Source organism: Mustela lutreola, chromosome 10 (genome assembly GCF_030435805.1).
Source record: "Mustela lutreola isolate mMusLut2 chromosome 10, mMusLut2.pri, whole genome shotgun sequence".
NCBI lineage: Eukaryota > Metazoa > Chordata > Mammalia > Carnivora > Mustelidae > Mustela > Mustela lutreola.
The window spans coordinates 24,186,069-24,200,856 of record NC_081299.1 but is presented as its reverse complement, the minus strand read 5'-3'; the positions used below and the strand labels follow the sequence as shown (position 1 = coordinate 24,200,856).

At 44.2% G+C, this 14,788-nt stretch overlaps 1 protein-coding gene across 3 annotated transcripts in view; it reads right to left on the bottom strand.

Annotated features, from left to right (window-relative positions):
• ZBTB8A (zinc finger and BTB domain containing 8A) overlaps positions 1-12,498 on the bottom strand; it is a 65,176-nt gene extending 52,678 nt beyond the window's left edge. For 2 of the 3 annotated variants that reach the window (XM_059138107.1, XM_059138105.1), the window contains exons 1-2: positions 12,132-12,498; positions 705-808 (exon numbers count right to left, since the gene is read on the bottom strand). The gene's annotated coding sequence lies outside the window, so the exon portion shown is untranslated. The remainder of the gene's footprint in view (positions 1-704; positions 809-12,131) is intronic. The other variant, XM_059138108.1, reaches the window with a different exon arrangement.
• Positions 12,499-14,788: the final 2,290 nt, after the last annotated feature.

Here is a 14,788-nt window from a genome sequence, read left to right as displayed (position 1 = left end):
AGGCAGAGATGAGAACCTAGCGACTGCCCTTGCCTGTGGCGTCAGATGGGGACGAGGAGCCAGTTCTACAGAGACTTACGGGGAGAAACGGGAGAGCCTGGTGACCATTAGCCAAGGTGGGAAGTTTCAAGAAGCAGTGAAGGGATCAACTCAATGAGAAAAAGGGCCACAGACAATAATAAAAGCAGCAATATATATTGTCTTTAATCTTCACACATGGCAACATATCAGGTAGGTGCCACCATTGTCCCCATTGGACAGAGAAGGATATTAACCAAGACAGTGACTCCAAAGCTAAGCCGTCCTGCACAGCTGTCGGGGCAAGGGCCAGGAGACCTGACACTGGTTCTACCACTCAATTAGCTCTATGTCCACAGACTTCACCTTTACCTTCCCAGGCTGCGTTTCCTTCTCTACAAATTGAGGCTACTGGTCTAGATCATCTCTAGCTCTTACGTCAGATGAATCTTTGATTAAGGTAGGATGGAGGAGATACACCCACAAGGGAGGCAATGAATTAAAAATTGAGCAATAAGTGAACAGGGAGACCTGGCCAAGAAAACTAGAACGTTGAGTGTTTTATATAGTAACTGTTCAAGCAACAAATCCATACTCTGATTATATAAAACCTATAATTGCAAAACTCGACTTTCTCTCCATATATTTAAGATAGGTATAATATCAAGAATTAAAATGGCTCATACCTGAAAATTTATGAACGCTGCTCTTGAAACCCTGCTAAGTCAATTGAGTGGAGTAAAAAAGGGAAGATTCCAAGTCAAACACACTCTGTATATGAAGGGTTGTCCTGTAGAGAAAGCAAATAGCTGTTTATAATGTACTTCTGTAATTAGAGACAGAAACATCTGCTAAGGTACTTAATAGCTACTTATTTAAATAAAACTATATGGCAGCACTGCTCCAGTGAACTAGATCATCGGCACAGATGAAGAATGAACAGAAATAAACAGACTAGCTTATTTTTAACTGAATCCTTAATATGAAAATCTGCAAGAAGTGATTTCTGATATTATAATGGATTACAGCCAATGGCAAGCAGACATACTTTTTAACTTTGACAATAAAATAAACTTCTGAAGACAAAAGCTGTTCAAAGGCAGGCTAGCAGATCAGGTTATGACAACAGCAACATATGTCACATCACTCTTTTCCTGCAAGTGCCATTAATAGGATTTGCAAGAAAAACAAACAGAAGAGCTTTAAAGACTCAACTTGAAAAATTCAACATTTCTAAAAGACTGTACGGTTGCAGGAAGTGGGGGGAAAAAAATCCTACCGCATATGTTCAGAAAGTCCTACTGGAGTCACCCAGATCTTTTATAACTTACTCAGTTTGCCAGATTGCACCCGAGTATACCACAATTTGTAATATCAGCTGTAACAACCTGTTAACAATTTTTCAGTTTTTACTCTATTCCAGACATTTTTAATTACTAAAAAAAAAAAAAATCTGTTGGATTGTTTTCTTTGTTGACCATGAAGTTTTGTTAATCAAGGAGAGTGTGAGGCTTTATGTCCATAGGCAGTGGAAAATGAATTTGATGCTTTTTAAACCAATCAATTAAGCTAAGAGTTCTCACCAAAAAATTATTGACTAAAGTAATAGAATCACTTTTTAAGACAATATGTATTTTTTCTGATTAGAATATAAAACTAAGTATTGTATACTTACAGAAAATTTTAGAAAACACAGGCAAATAGAAAGAAGAAAACAAATTTAAATAATTTTATTTTTTAAAAGATTTTATTTATTTATTTGACACAGAGAGAACACAAGTAGGGGGAATGACAGAGGCTTCCTGCTGAGCAGGGAGCCCTACATGGGGCTCGATCCTAGGACCCCAGCATCACGACCTGAGCTAAAGGCAGACGCTTAGCTGACAGAGCCACCCAGGGACCCCTAAACTGACATAATTTTTAAAAAGATTTTATTAATTGATTTTGTCAGAGAGATCACAAGCAGGCAGAGCAGCAGAGGGAGAGGGAGAAGCAGGCTCCCTGCTGAGCAGAGAGGTGGATGCAGGACTCGATCCCAGGACCCTGGGATCATGACCTGAGCTGAAGGCAGTCGCTCAACTCACTGAGCCACCCAGGCGCTCCATTAATTTTTAAATGAGTATCCTGAAAACACCCACAGAGAAAGGAGAGCTGCTCAGATATATTTAAACTAGTAAAATGATTCCATTACCTACCCACTTGTGAGGAGGTCTGGATTCTGGCAACTTAAATCATTCAAAACATTTTGTTGCCTTTAGGCTTACAAAATTTTTTGAGCAGAAAACTAGTTGGGGGAACAAAATTAATAATTTTTGAGAACAACTCCTTGCGACACTAAAAGCTCATCTATCACCTAGCCCCACTGAGCACTCAGGAAAGGGTACTTACCGGGAGAACTATAGCTTTACTATTTCAACAATGGTACTTAACAGCACACTAACTAGTACTGGGTCTGTGCAGTGACAAGCAAAGTTAATTCTGTGGCTTTTTAAGAAAACTGATTTCTGGACATAGGCTATGCCCTGCGTAGTTTTTACACATTGAAACATATCATTTTTAGGAATAACCACCATTTCTACTCTAGCAGATATTTTTTTTTTAAAGATTTTATTTATTTATTTGACAGAGAGAGAGAGATCACAAATAGGCAGAGAGACAGACAGAGAGAGAGAGGAGGAGAAGCAGGCTCCCTGCTGAGCAGAGAGCCCCATGCGGGACTTGATCCCAGGCCCCTGGGATCATGACCTGAGCCGAAGGTAGAGGCTTAACCCACTGAGCCACCCAGGCGCTCCTAGCAGATATTTTTAAAAAACAAATTTTTTAAAGTAGATTCCACACCCAACATGGAGCTTGAACTTGCCACCCTGAGATCCAGAGTCACGTGCGCGCTCTACTGACAGAGCCGGCCAAGCACCCCTACCCTAGCAGATGTTAGCTGGTTTGTGTATTAACCTTCAGCATCCTTTCCAACTTCCTTTTGGAAAATAAAAAAGCACATTTCCCAGACTCCTTTACGGTTCAGTTTCCCCATGTGAAACAGAATTCATCCATCAGATGTTCTTCTGTGAGATCTAGAAGACAGAAATGAGGCAGGGGCCATCTTTCTGCTACTTAGGCATTAATGCTGGCAAGTACATTTATGGAAACACTGGATTTTCCTGCAAAGCCTTCCAGGGTCCAGAGCTTCATGGCTATTTAGAGACAAGTTTGGTAGCGACAACCGTACCCAGTTGGTGGGTACTGAGGGGCAGTTTCAGAGAAGCAATCTCTTGACCCTTGAACTGCAGCTAGCAATGCCATCTGGAACACAGCAGGGCCAGTGGTGGCCTCCTGATTCCCTCCCCCGGAGGGCCTGCTTGCAGTCTGGTTCTGGGAATGATTTCTGCAGGCCCCGCCTGGAGCCCATTCCTTCCAGCCTTTCCAGTGATTTTGTAAGCACTCAATTCCCTTTAGTAAACCAGCTAAAACTCTAGAGCGGTGTCTTCTTCCTGCCACGAGGCCCAGATGACAGACTAATACATCAATTACCTCGAACTTTAAGCAGACAGGTGAGTAGTGTGTGAACAACAGGACTGGTCAGTATGCAGGGGTACAGGCTCTAGACTCAGACTGTCCAGGTGCAAATTCTGGCTCTGCCACACATTAACTAGATAACATGGGAATTTAACCTTCTAGAGCCTCAGTTTCTCCATCTGTAAAATGGAATCATAGAAATATCTTCTAGGGTGCCTGGGTGACTCAGTGGGTTAAAGCCTCTACCTTCGGCTCAGGTCATGGTCCCAGGGTCCTGCTCAGCAGGGAGCCTGCCTGCTTCCCCGCCCCCTCTGCCTGCCTCTCTGCCTACTTTTGATCTCTGTCAAATAAATAAATAAAATCTGAAAAAAGAAAGAAAGAAAGAAAGATCTTCTAGAGCTACAGGACAGAGTAAAAGAGAAAAATCATCTAAGTAAAGTGCTTACAACAGTGCTTTGCTTATACCAAGCCCTTGATAGATGTTATTATTATGGTAATCATCATCATCATGATGACTATTATTAATTACACAGACCACTTTAAACTCTTTAACTGCATAGAAAACGTAAATATTTTATAACTTTACTACCACAGATTTTCTTGAAGCCTGTAAAATGCTAAGTTCTACAAAAGTGGATGCAGAAGAAAACGTGACTGGGTCCCTCGTTTTTGTGTGCTCAGAGAGAGTGATCTTTTCAAAATCACAGTGTACATGAAGTCGGCAAAGCTCTGTTCTAGCTGGCCTGAAGCAGTTAAGGTTACTCTAACTCGCTATTGTGGACCTCACCCCAAGGAAGAGTTATTCTGTAGAAACGGCTGTTGCCATATTACCATTTCAAATACTGCCTCATTAATGATGCTCTAGGAATCAGGGTGTTTGCTATGCAGAATTTTTCCCCCAGCTTCATTAAGAAGTAATTGACAAAACCGTAAAGTATTTAAAGGTACATTATGATGCTCTGATACATATACACTGTGAAAGGAGTCCCTCCATCTAGATAATGAACACATCATCATCTCACTCACACTGATCGCTGGTATTGGGGTTTGGTGTGTTTTCTTGTTGTTGGTTGTTTATTTTTGTGAGAACACTTAAGCTCTACTCTCTTAGCAAATTTCAATTATACCTAACAGTGTTATCGACTATAGTCACCATGTTATATATTAGATCCTCAGGCCTTACTCATCTTATAGCTGAAAGTTTGTGCCTTTTTACCAGCCTCTTCCTATTTCCTCCATCCTCTAGCCCCTCACAACCACTTTTCTAGTTGGTTTCTAGGAGTTTCGCTTTGTTTTTGAGATTCCACATATAAGTGATAACCTGTAGTATCTATTGGTCTTTCTCTATTTGGTTTATTTGACTTTGCATAATACTCTCAGGGTCTGTCCCTGTTGTTGCAAACTACAGGATTTCTTTCTTTTTCGTGGCTGAATATTAATCCATTACATATATCTCTCTCACATCTTCTTTACCCATCCATCCCTTAACAGACACATAGGCTGGTCTGTTACTCAGATTTTTTTTCAATGTTATCACAGGGGCACCTGGGTGGCTCAGCCGGTTAAGTGTCTGCCTCTTGGTTTCGGCTTGGGTAGTGAACTCAGGGTCCTGAGAGGGAGTCCCATGTTGGGCTCTGTGCTCAGGATGGAGTCTGCTTGGGATTCTCTCTCTCTCTTCTCCTTCTGCCCCTCCTCTTCATGTGTGAGCTCCCTCTCAAAAAAATAAATCTTTATTTTTTAAAAAAGATTTTATTTATTTATTTGACAGAGAGAAATCACAAGTAGGCAGAGAGGCAGGCAGAGAGAGAGAGGAGGAAGGAGGCTCCCTGCCAAGCAGAGAGCCCGATCTGGGACTCGATCCCAGGACCCTGAGATCATGATCTGAGCCAAAGGCAGAGGCTTAACCCACTGACCCACCCAGGGGCCCTCAAATAAATAAATCTTTAAAAATAATGTTATCACAGAGGAGATTTCATGAGAATAGGATCTGTACTCCACAAGATTTGCTATCTGAAAGTTAAAATTTTAGTGTTTAGGCTTAGGATACTATTCTAATGTACATATTAAGAAGATCTTAGATAAAACTATGGCCTTGTTTGGTTTGTAAGTATCTTCTGATGATGGAAAATACATGGCAGATTTTGAAATAAAGCTTCCCCCAAATATTCTGAAACCGTAAGAACCTTTTATTGCAACTTATCCAACAGAACCAGTGAGATAGGGGGAACTGAAGCAGATACAAAAGTGTTTGTCATACCCTTGATGGTTCAGACACTGCTGAGAGCCAAGCATGCAACAGCACTGGAGGCCTTTCTGCAGGGTTAGAAAAACAATGGAAAGAGAGCAACTTCAACCTTTGACTTGATGATTACTTTTACACTGTTCTGAACGCCATATAGCTATCTATGTTTCCCTTTCCTATCCTTTTTTAAAGCAAAGATCTTTTATACTATTTTTAGGAGAAGGGCATATATTTAAAAAAAAAGGAGAAATGTATTCATTCAATACATAATCATCGAGCACCAACTCTGTGCCAGGCTCTCTCTAGCTCTGGGAAAGGTCAGTGCTCTGGAACACCTCAGTATCTGTAAGGAGAAAGAGTCAGAGAAAGAGCAAGATGGAGAAGAAAGAAGCTTTTAAACCAAGTAACACTACAATGAAGAAAATACTCCTAGCACAAGGAAACTCTGAAACCAAGGAAGTAAATGACTGTGTCTAGAAGTGTCCAGAAGTTCCCAAAGGCAGTGCCAGTGGAGTGGGTCTTGAAGCATGAGTAGAAGTTCATTCAGGAAACAGAGGTCAAAGGGCACAGCACCAAGGGCAAAGGCACAGGTAGGTATGAAACAGCGTGCCTTCTTTGGGGATGATAAAAATGCTGCTGTGGCTATAGACATGGGACCTGTAGAGGCCTACTGGAAAAGAAAAAAAGAAAGAAAAATGTAGGCACCAGATCCCAAAGCCCCTCCACTTTTGAAGGTTTGGGACATTTTTGAAGGATTTTAAGAAGAGTGACATCATTGCAGATCTACTACTGACTGTGGGACTTAGTCAAGCTACTTAATTCTGTGCATCAGTTTCTTCTTTGTAAAATGAGGATATTGACTGTTAAGAGGCTCTAAGGAAGTCTGTTAAGAGGATTAAATAAGATAATAGCTAAGATTAATAAGATTAATAGCAATAAGAAATAAATTGAGACAAATAGCAAAAGCACATAAAGATACGTTTAACATCATTGGTCAGCAGGGAAATGCAAATCAAAATCACAGTAAGATACCACTTCACATCCACTAGGATCGCTAGAATAAACACGTGCACACACACACACACACACACACACGCACACATAAGTGTTGGCCAGGATCTGGACAAATCAGAACCGTCATACACTGCTGGTGGGAAAGTAAAATGATGAAGCCATTTTGGAAAACAGTCCGGCAGTTCCTCAAATGATTAAATATAGAGTTATCGGAGGATCCTGCAATTCCATGCCCAGGTGTATCTCCAAGAGAAATGAAAATGTATGTCCCTACAGAAATCTGTATACAAATGTTTGTTGCAGCATTATTCATAATAGCTAAAAGATGGAAACATCACAAATGTCCATCACCGGGAAAATGGAATAGCCGTAAGATAGAATGTTATTCAACCTTTTTAAGGAAAAAAGTACTGGTACGTGTTATATGACAGATGAACTCTGAAAACATTCCACTAAGTGGACCACATACTATATGACTCAATTCATATAGAGAGTAGACACTTAGTTGCCTGGGGCTGGGAAGGGGGTGTGGGGAGGGGGCTGAGAGGAGAGGCCTGAGAGCTAAAGGGTACGTGTTTCCTTTTGAGGTGATGAAACTGCTCTGGAATTGACTGTGGTGACAGTTGTACAGAAGGAATAGAGTGAAAATCACTGAATTTTATACTTTAAATAGGTGAATTGTATAATTCATAATATGTGTATATAATATAACATATTATATAATATATTGTATAATACAATAATAATAATGATACAATACTATGAATTGTATTTCAATAAAGCTATTAAAAACCAGTTATATAATCCAGTGACTCTACTCCTAGACATATACCCAAGATCAATGAAAATATATGTCCACAAAAAATCTTGTAGTACACAGATGTCCACAGAGGCATTATTCATAGTAGCCCAAACACAGAACCAACTCAAATGTCTATCATTTGAATGGAAAAGCAAAACATGACACATTTACACAACAGAACATTATTTAGCCATGAGCAGGAACCAAGGACTGATACTTGCTGTAACATGGGTGAACATTAAAAACCGCAAGCTAAGTGAAAGGAGCTAGTTACAGAAGACCATAGATTTTATGACCGTGGAGAGATGACAGAGACAGAGTAGGTTAGTGGTTGTTATGGGTGGAGGGAGATGCAGCAGTGGAGAGTGACTGCTAATGGGTATGAGGTTTCTTTATACTATGGTGAAAACGTTCTGGAATTAAAGAATGGTGATGGTTGTGCAACTCTACGACTACACTAAAAAACACTGAATTGTACACTTTATTTACTTATTTTTTTAAAGACATGGAAAAATCTTTCTTTAAAAAAGATTTTATTTATTTATTTATTTGTTGAGAACGAGCACAAGCAGAGGGAGCAGCAGGCAGAGGCAGCAGCAGACTCCCAGCTGAGCAGGGAGCTGGATGTGGGACTTGATCCCAGGACTCTGGGATGCTTAACCGACTGAGCCACCCAGGCATCCCTACACTTTATTTTTTAAGATTTTATTTATTAATTTATTTGAGAGAGAGCAAGCAAGCAAGCGCACATGACAGCGGGGAGAAGGGGAAGGGGCAGAGAGGGAGGGAGGAAGAGAGGCTCAAGCAGACTCCATGCTGAGGGTAGAGCCCCAAGCAGGGCTCAACCCCATGACCCTGAAATCATGACCTGAGCTGAAACCAAAGTCAGACGTTTAACCGACTGAGCCACCTAGGTGCCCTCTGAATTTACTTTAAAAGGGTGAATTTTCTGACATGTGAGTTATATCTCAATGAAAATAACTAATATTTGAATGTGCACTTGGCGCTGTGCTAAACACTGTACTCTCATCTTATTGTGGTCCTCACAGAAGCTGAAACTGAGCCATAAGGAAATTCTTCAAAAATTTTCCAAAATTGCACAGGAATAAGTGGACAGAGACTGGAGTTCTGGCTGACTGACCCCAAACCAACACTCCTGAGTCCTGCACTCTTCTGACCATAGCGCGTGCACAATGCCTGGCATGCAGCTAGGGCTCAACAAGTATTAGGTATTATTGTTATTATGATCCAATTTGCGTACCCAGGCGAAAACCTGAGACACCACGGCGGGAAAGAAACAGTGGAAGAGGCAGGGCCAAAGAGACCAATTTAAAGCTCAATATAGGGAGCCTGGGGGGCTCAATTGGTTAAGCAACTGCCTTCAGCTCAAGTCATGATCCTGGAGTCCCAGGATGGGGTCCCACATCAGGCTCCCTGCTCAGCAGGGAGTCAGAATCTCCCTCTGAACTTCACCCTCTCATGCTCTCCCTCTCTCTCATTCTCAAATAAATAAATAAAATCTTTTTAAAATTGTCGAAGCAAGACACGGTGAGGAACTGACAGGAGGTAGAACTGTAGGAAGGAGCAAAAGCAGGAACTTCTACGAAAAAATAGGAATTGTCCTATAGGTTGGGTTCATTTACCATGTGATAATATTTACAACCACGGGACATTAACATAACCTGCATTTACAACTGTACTCAAGTCATTAAGAAAGATTAAATTTGGGGCGCTTGGGTGGCTTAGTCAGTTAAGCATCTGACTCTTGATTTCAGCTCAGGTCATGATCTCAGGGTTGTGAGGTGGAGCTTTGGTAAGTCACCTTGCTGGGTGTGGAGGCTGCTTGGGATTTTTTTTCTCTCCCTTGCTCTGCCCCTCCCTACCCTCTCTCTAAAAAAAAAAAAAGTAAAAGAAGACTGTGGGCTCCAACACCATCTCTTTTAAGATACATAGTCATTAAACTAGAATTTAGTATGTCCCATCAGGGTCACCAAAACCATCTCATTAGCTTCCTTAGCAAAAATCCCTGAGTCATAAAGAACTTGAGCTAACTAGCATGGTAATTGTATTCTTCAGTGGATGAACGTCTTTTAACCCTGGAAAGATTTAGAATTAAGTATAAAAATGTTTAAAAAGGGGTGCCTGGGTGGCTCAGTGGGTTAAGGATCTCAGAGTCCTAGGTTCGAGCCCAGCATCAGGCTCTCTGCTCGGCAGGGAGCCTGCTTCCCCCTCCCCCGCTCTCTCTCTGCCTACTTGTGATCACTCTCTGTCAAATAAATAAATAAAATCTTTAAAAAAAAAATTAAAAGAAAAAAAAGGAGGCGAGACAGTCATGTGTTATCTATCTACGGAAAGAGTGTTCCAGGCAGATGGGACTGTAAAGATTCTAACACGGCGCAGAGAGGGCTGGAGGACTAGAGAGAGGAAAGAGAAATGGACTCAGAAAGGAAGAGTGACAGTGCAGCAGGTAGGACATCATAGGACCATCTTTTATAAGGCTTTGGCTTTTAATATGAGTAAAATGGGAACCACTGTAAATGGGGAGGCACTAACCATTTTTGGGCAAAGAAGTGACAAAAACTTCCCTCGAGGGGAATAAAAAAAAAAAAACTTACATCAAATCCTTTAGATATTATGAACATATAATTATGTCACTGAAAGGGTTAAGCCTATTAAACAGAAACCCAGTTTCAAATAGACTTATAGAGGATGAATCAAGTATCATGGGGTCAGAAATTTACATGGGGTACAGAAATTTACCTCAAGGAGCCCAGGTACTCAGGATGCCTTCTGCTGACATCTTGCAGTCTAACCCACATGTGCCCAATTGGCTAAGGGTTGCAGGTTAGATGGTTAGGTCTCATTTGCCACTGCTGTGGCCAGAGAGGTTCCCAGGAATAAAGATCTCTGATCCCTAGTTATCAGCGAAGAGCTCTTGCTCCAGGGGTCCCATAAACCCACCCATACTTGAGGCTTTGGGAAGGTGGGACAAGAGAGTAAGTTTGAGCCTTGTCTCCCCTGTTGAGGATTTTGGACTTTGTTCTGATAAAGATCAACTAAGGTTTTTAGAGCAGGAAAGCAAAGTGACCGACACGCTTTCCAGAAGACTCTGGAGGTGCTTTTAGGAGGGAACGAAGAACAAGAACAGGAGGCAGGGGCTTTGGGAGACTGCCATCGTTCACCTTCTGGTTCAACGCTTACATTCCGCACTTAACGCATTTCCTCATCTGGAAAGTGGAATAACCATCGACCTGACCGGGTGGCTGTTTTATGTGAAATTAAGTGAAATAATTCATATAGGCGAAGGCGCTCCATTTACTAAATAAACTTCCGCAAACAGGAACGTTTATTGAGAACAGAACACTGGCGTGCGTAGTTAAAAGCCCACTAGGTGGGAATCTACTGCTTCCAAAGACGTCTTAAACGAAAACCAACACAATGTTTTATATCAATTATATCTCTCTCTTTTTTTATTTTTTTAAAGAGAGAGAGAAGGAAAGAAAACCTAACACGTCTTGGAAAGGTGTGGAGTCTGGCTTCTGGCACAATCCATGTGAAATAAGCGCATTGTAAGGGGAAGGAGCCAAACCGCTAACTAACTTATAAAAGAGGCAGTCTGCACGGATGGAAGGTGCGTTTGTGCGGTTCCGTCATAACCCAAAAATTATGGCTCCGTATGTGTTGGGTGTAGCAAGTCTGCCTTCGGTTCTGAGCCCAGATCTGTTGCATCACGATATAAAACCAAAGGATGGAGGATGGAGGAGAAACTCGGACTACTGCCCAGGGAGCCACCTTCCCGAGGAAGTGCCCGGGGCGCGGGGAAGCAGCGCCGGGACCCCAGCCCGCCCGCCCCCCGCCGCCCCATTGGGCGGGCCGCCCGTCACTCGCCGCGCAGCCCGAGCCCGGCCGGCCGCCGACCCTCCCGGAGTCCGCGGCGCCCGACGGCTCCACACACGCCGGGCGCCGTCCCCGCGCCGCCTGTCCGCCGCCACCGCCGCCGCCGCCAGGAGGCTCCGCGCGCCTTCCCGCCTTTCCCCGCTCCGCGGTCGGGCCGGGCCGGGCGGGCGGCGAGGCGGGCGCGGGCGGCGACGGCGCGGCCATTGTCCCGCAGCCCCTCCCGGGCGCGCAGGAGGGGCTGGCCGGGCGGGGCGGCCGCGGGGAGGGCCGGCAGCGGGGTACCGAGCCCGTGCGCCCCGGCGCCGCCCGCCTCTCCCCGCGGGCCGCCGCCCCGAGGCCGGGCCCCCGCCGCCAGCCGCCCGCCGCCCGCGCCGCCTTTGTGGCCGTCCCCAGCCCCTCGGAGCCGGCGCGCCGCCGCCGCCACCAACGCCGCCTCTGCGCCGGGGGCTGCAAATGGCGCCCGGCCGCCTCTGCGCCTCCCGCCGCTCTGCCGGCCCGGGGGACGTCTGGGGGCGCCGCGCCCGGGCCGCATCCCGCCGCCGCCGCCGCCCGCCGCCCGCCTTCCGCCCGCAGCCAGGCTCGCGGCCCGTCCCGGCAGCCCCGACGCCCCGCCCGCCCTCCGCCGCGCCGCGCGCAGCCACTTACCGCGGGCCGCGGCGCACCGGCGGGTCGCGCGCGCGGGCTGGGGGAGGATTCCTGGACCTCGGCAGGGGAAATACCCACTCTCGAAGCCGCTCCTTTGCGCCCTAAAACAAGTAGCCCCAACGTGAGAGAAACAAAAGGTATTTGCTGACGTGGGCGTTGGACAGAAACGCCCGAGGGCTGGGGACACAATTAAAGGGGCAACGCACAGATTTCAGGCACCAACCAGCGGCTTCGCCCACTCCCCCTGCCCTTGCCTACACCCCACTGCACCCTCCAGAGGCTCCGGGGTGCCCAGGTTCCCTGGCCGTTGACCACGGAATCATTATTTAGTCAGGAGCTTAAATTTAAAATTGTACTTTACGTTGGGAAAGGCGCCTCCGGAGGGCAGAAGGGCTGGATTTCTAGGATCTGGGGAATTTGGTTTAGGAAAGAGGGAGGGACTTAGGCGTGCCCACAATTACTGTATAAGTACATGTGACATTATTGTACTTAAGTTTAGCAACGTCAAATGTAAGCGATTTCACAGAATTACCTTTACTGAAGCCCTTGTTTTGATTGGGGATAACCTTTTCTAAACCTCTATAGGTCACAAGCATTCTATTTGAAGAGGAAAACCCAGAGAGTCAGATAAGAGAAAATAATTCCTAAGTTCAGAGAAAATATAAAACCAGTAAAAATAGCAGGTTTTGTGTTTTCCAATACAAAAATTCATTGTACATCGACTTTCTTTTGCCATATTTATGGCCCTCAGTGCAAACAAGTTATATATTTGCTAAAAATCCCAAGTCACTGAATTTTCACTGCAACTACAGAAACATGAATTCTTCAAATTAGTTTCTAGTTCCTTATGTTGGGTCAGGTACTGAAAAGCACTGTGATGCAATAAAACTGGAAAAATTGTCAAAACCTTCCATTTTTCGATGGCTTCCTCTTATATGTCATACTCAGTCAAATTGGACAAAGCTCATTGATTCAATCAACAATTCGCTGTGCATTTTGAGGATTGAATGCACTAGGAGAGGGATACAAAATATTCACAACATTTCTTAATGTCACGTCCTTATTGCTGTAGAGGTGCTTTGCTATTTACCTGCATTCCTTCACATTCGGAACAGGTAAATGGAAACATGTTTGAAAACACTAAGTATCAGGAGGGTTTGGATGTATTCAAGCTACTTTGCAAGCATCCCCATTGAGAATTCTCCCAGAAAGACCTGGGCATTGTTAGAATGCAAGGGTTTTTTTGCTTTTTTTTTTTTTTTTTTTTCAGATTTCATTAATTAGAACATGCAGAAGAGTTCTACAAACTTGTTCCTCCAGAGAGCACATCAGATGGGTGATAAACACTTTGTTGCCAGGAAGAAGTAATAGGAGTTTTCCCCCTTCCCTTTCCATTTCCTAGCTTCTAAAACTCATTTATATATTTGGAGAATCCCTGACGTTGTGATTAATTGGTGGCAGGTAGAATCTGCCTCCTAATAGAATCTGGAAATGCCAATGACTTGCTTTCCCAGAATTCCCTACAGCAAGGATAGAGCCCATGCTCCACACTTTGATAATCAGATGCACACACTTTGAAGAGGGAGTTCAATGAAACTTTTTTTTGCAGCGCGGATAACTACAGCAAGATCATATCTCTGGGTGCCATGTGGCAGGGCTGCTAAGGGCAGCATCCGCTGTCCAGGGCCAGTGCTATCAGTGGTGGCAGCTGCCGCGTATCTGTTTGCTGGGATCAGTGTTGCTAGCCTCACCAGGCCAGCTCTGTGCTATGACTTGGCTGTTGTTTATACCTGCCTAGCAGAGCCTCCAACCCCTGTGCTCTGCTCTCTCTGGGATTCTGTGAACTTTTAATACATTCGTTTCTGCTTAAATTAGCCATGGCCGGTCTCTGTGCAGCTAAGAGCCCTGACCAGTACAAAATGTTAAGATGGCTTCTGGCCCTATGGCATGGATCTTAATCGATAGAATTGTTAGAGGTAAAATGTTGTCACTGGTATCCTCTGGATGGGAATTAGAACCATGGGTATGGATAGAGAGAGAACACAAAGTGAGAAGAGAAGAAGGCTTAGAATTGAGCTGTACCATTTCGTCACCCAGGGGCTGGTTAGAGGAGGGTGAAATTGCAAATGACATCAAGAAGCAACTAGAGAGGAAGGAAGTGGCCTGGGGTGCCACCTGGGATGGTATCATAGAAAGTCAGAGAAGAGTAACTCCAAAAGGAAGAACTGGACAGCGGTGTTAAATACTTCTCTTAACAGACTAACCCAAAGTGTCTATTCGATTTAACAACTCGGAGATCATTGACTTCAACTTGAAAGAAAGGAGCAAAATCCAGATTAGAGGAATTAGTGGGGGATAAAGAAACAAGGTAATGAGAAGAAACAACTTAAAAAAAAAAAAAAGATTTAACTCATTTATTTGAGAGAGAGCAAGCACAAGAGCAGAGGGAGAGGGAGAAGCAGACTCCCTGCTGAGCAGGGAGCTGACTCAGGGCCAGGACCCTGGGATCATGACCCGAGCCGAAGGCAATGGCTAACCCACTGAGCCACCCAGGTGCCTGGAGAAGAAACAACTCCTTAGAGAGATTTTGGTGTAAAGGGGATGTTCACTTAATGGTATAAAACGAAAGCTGTGTTATTATTTCCCAAGATCCCATG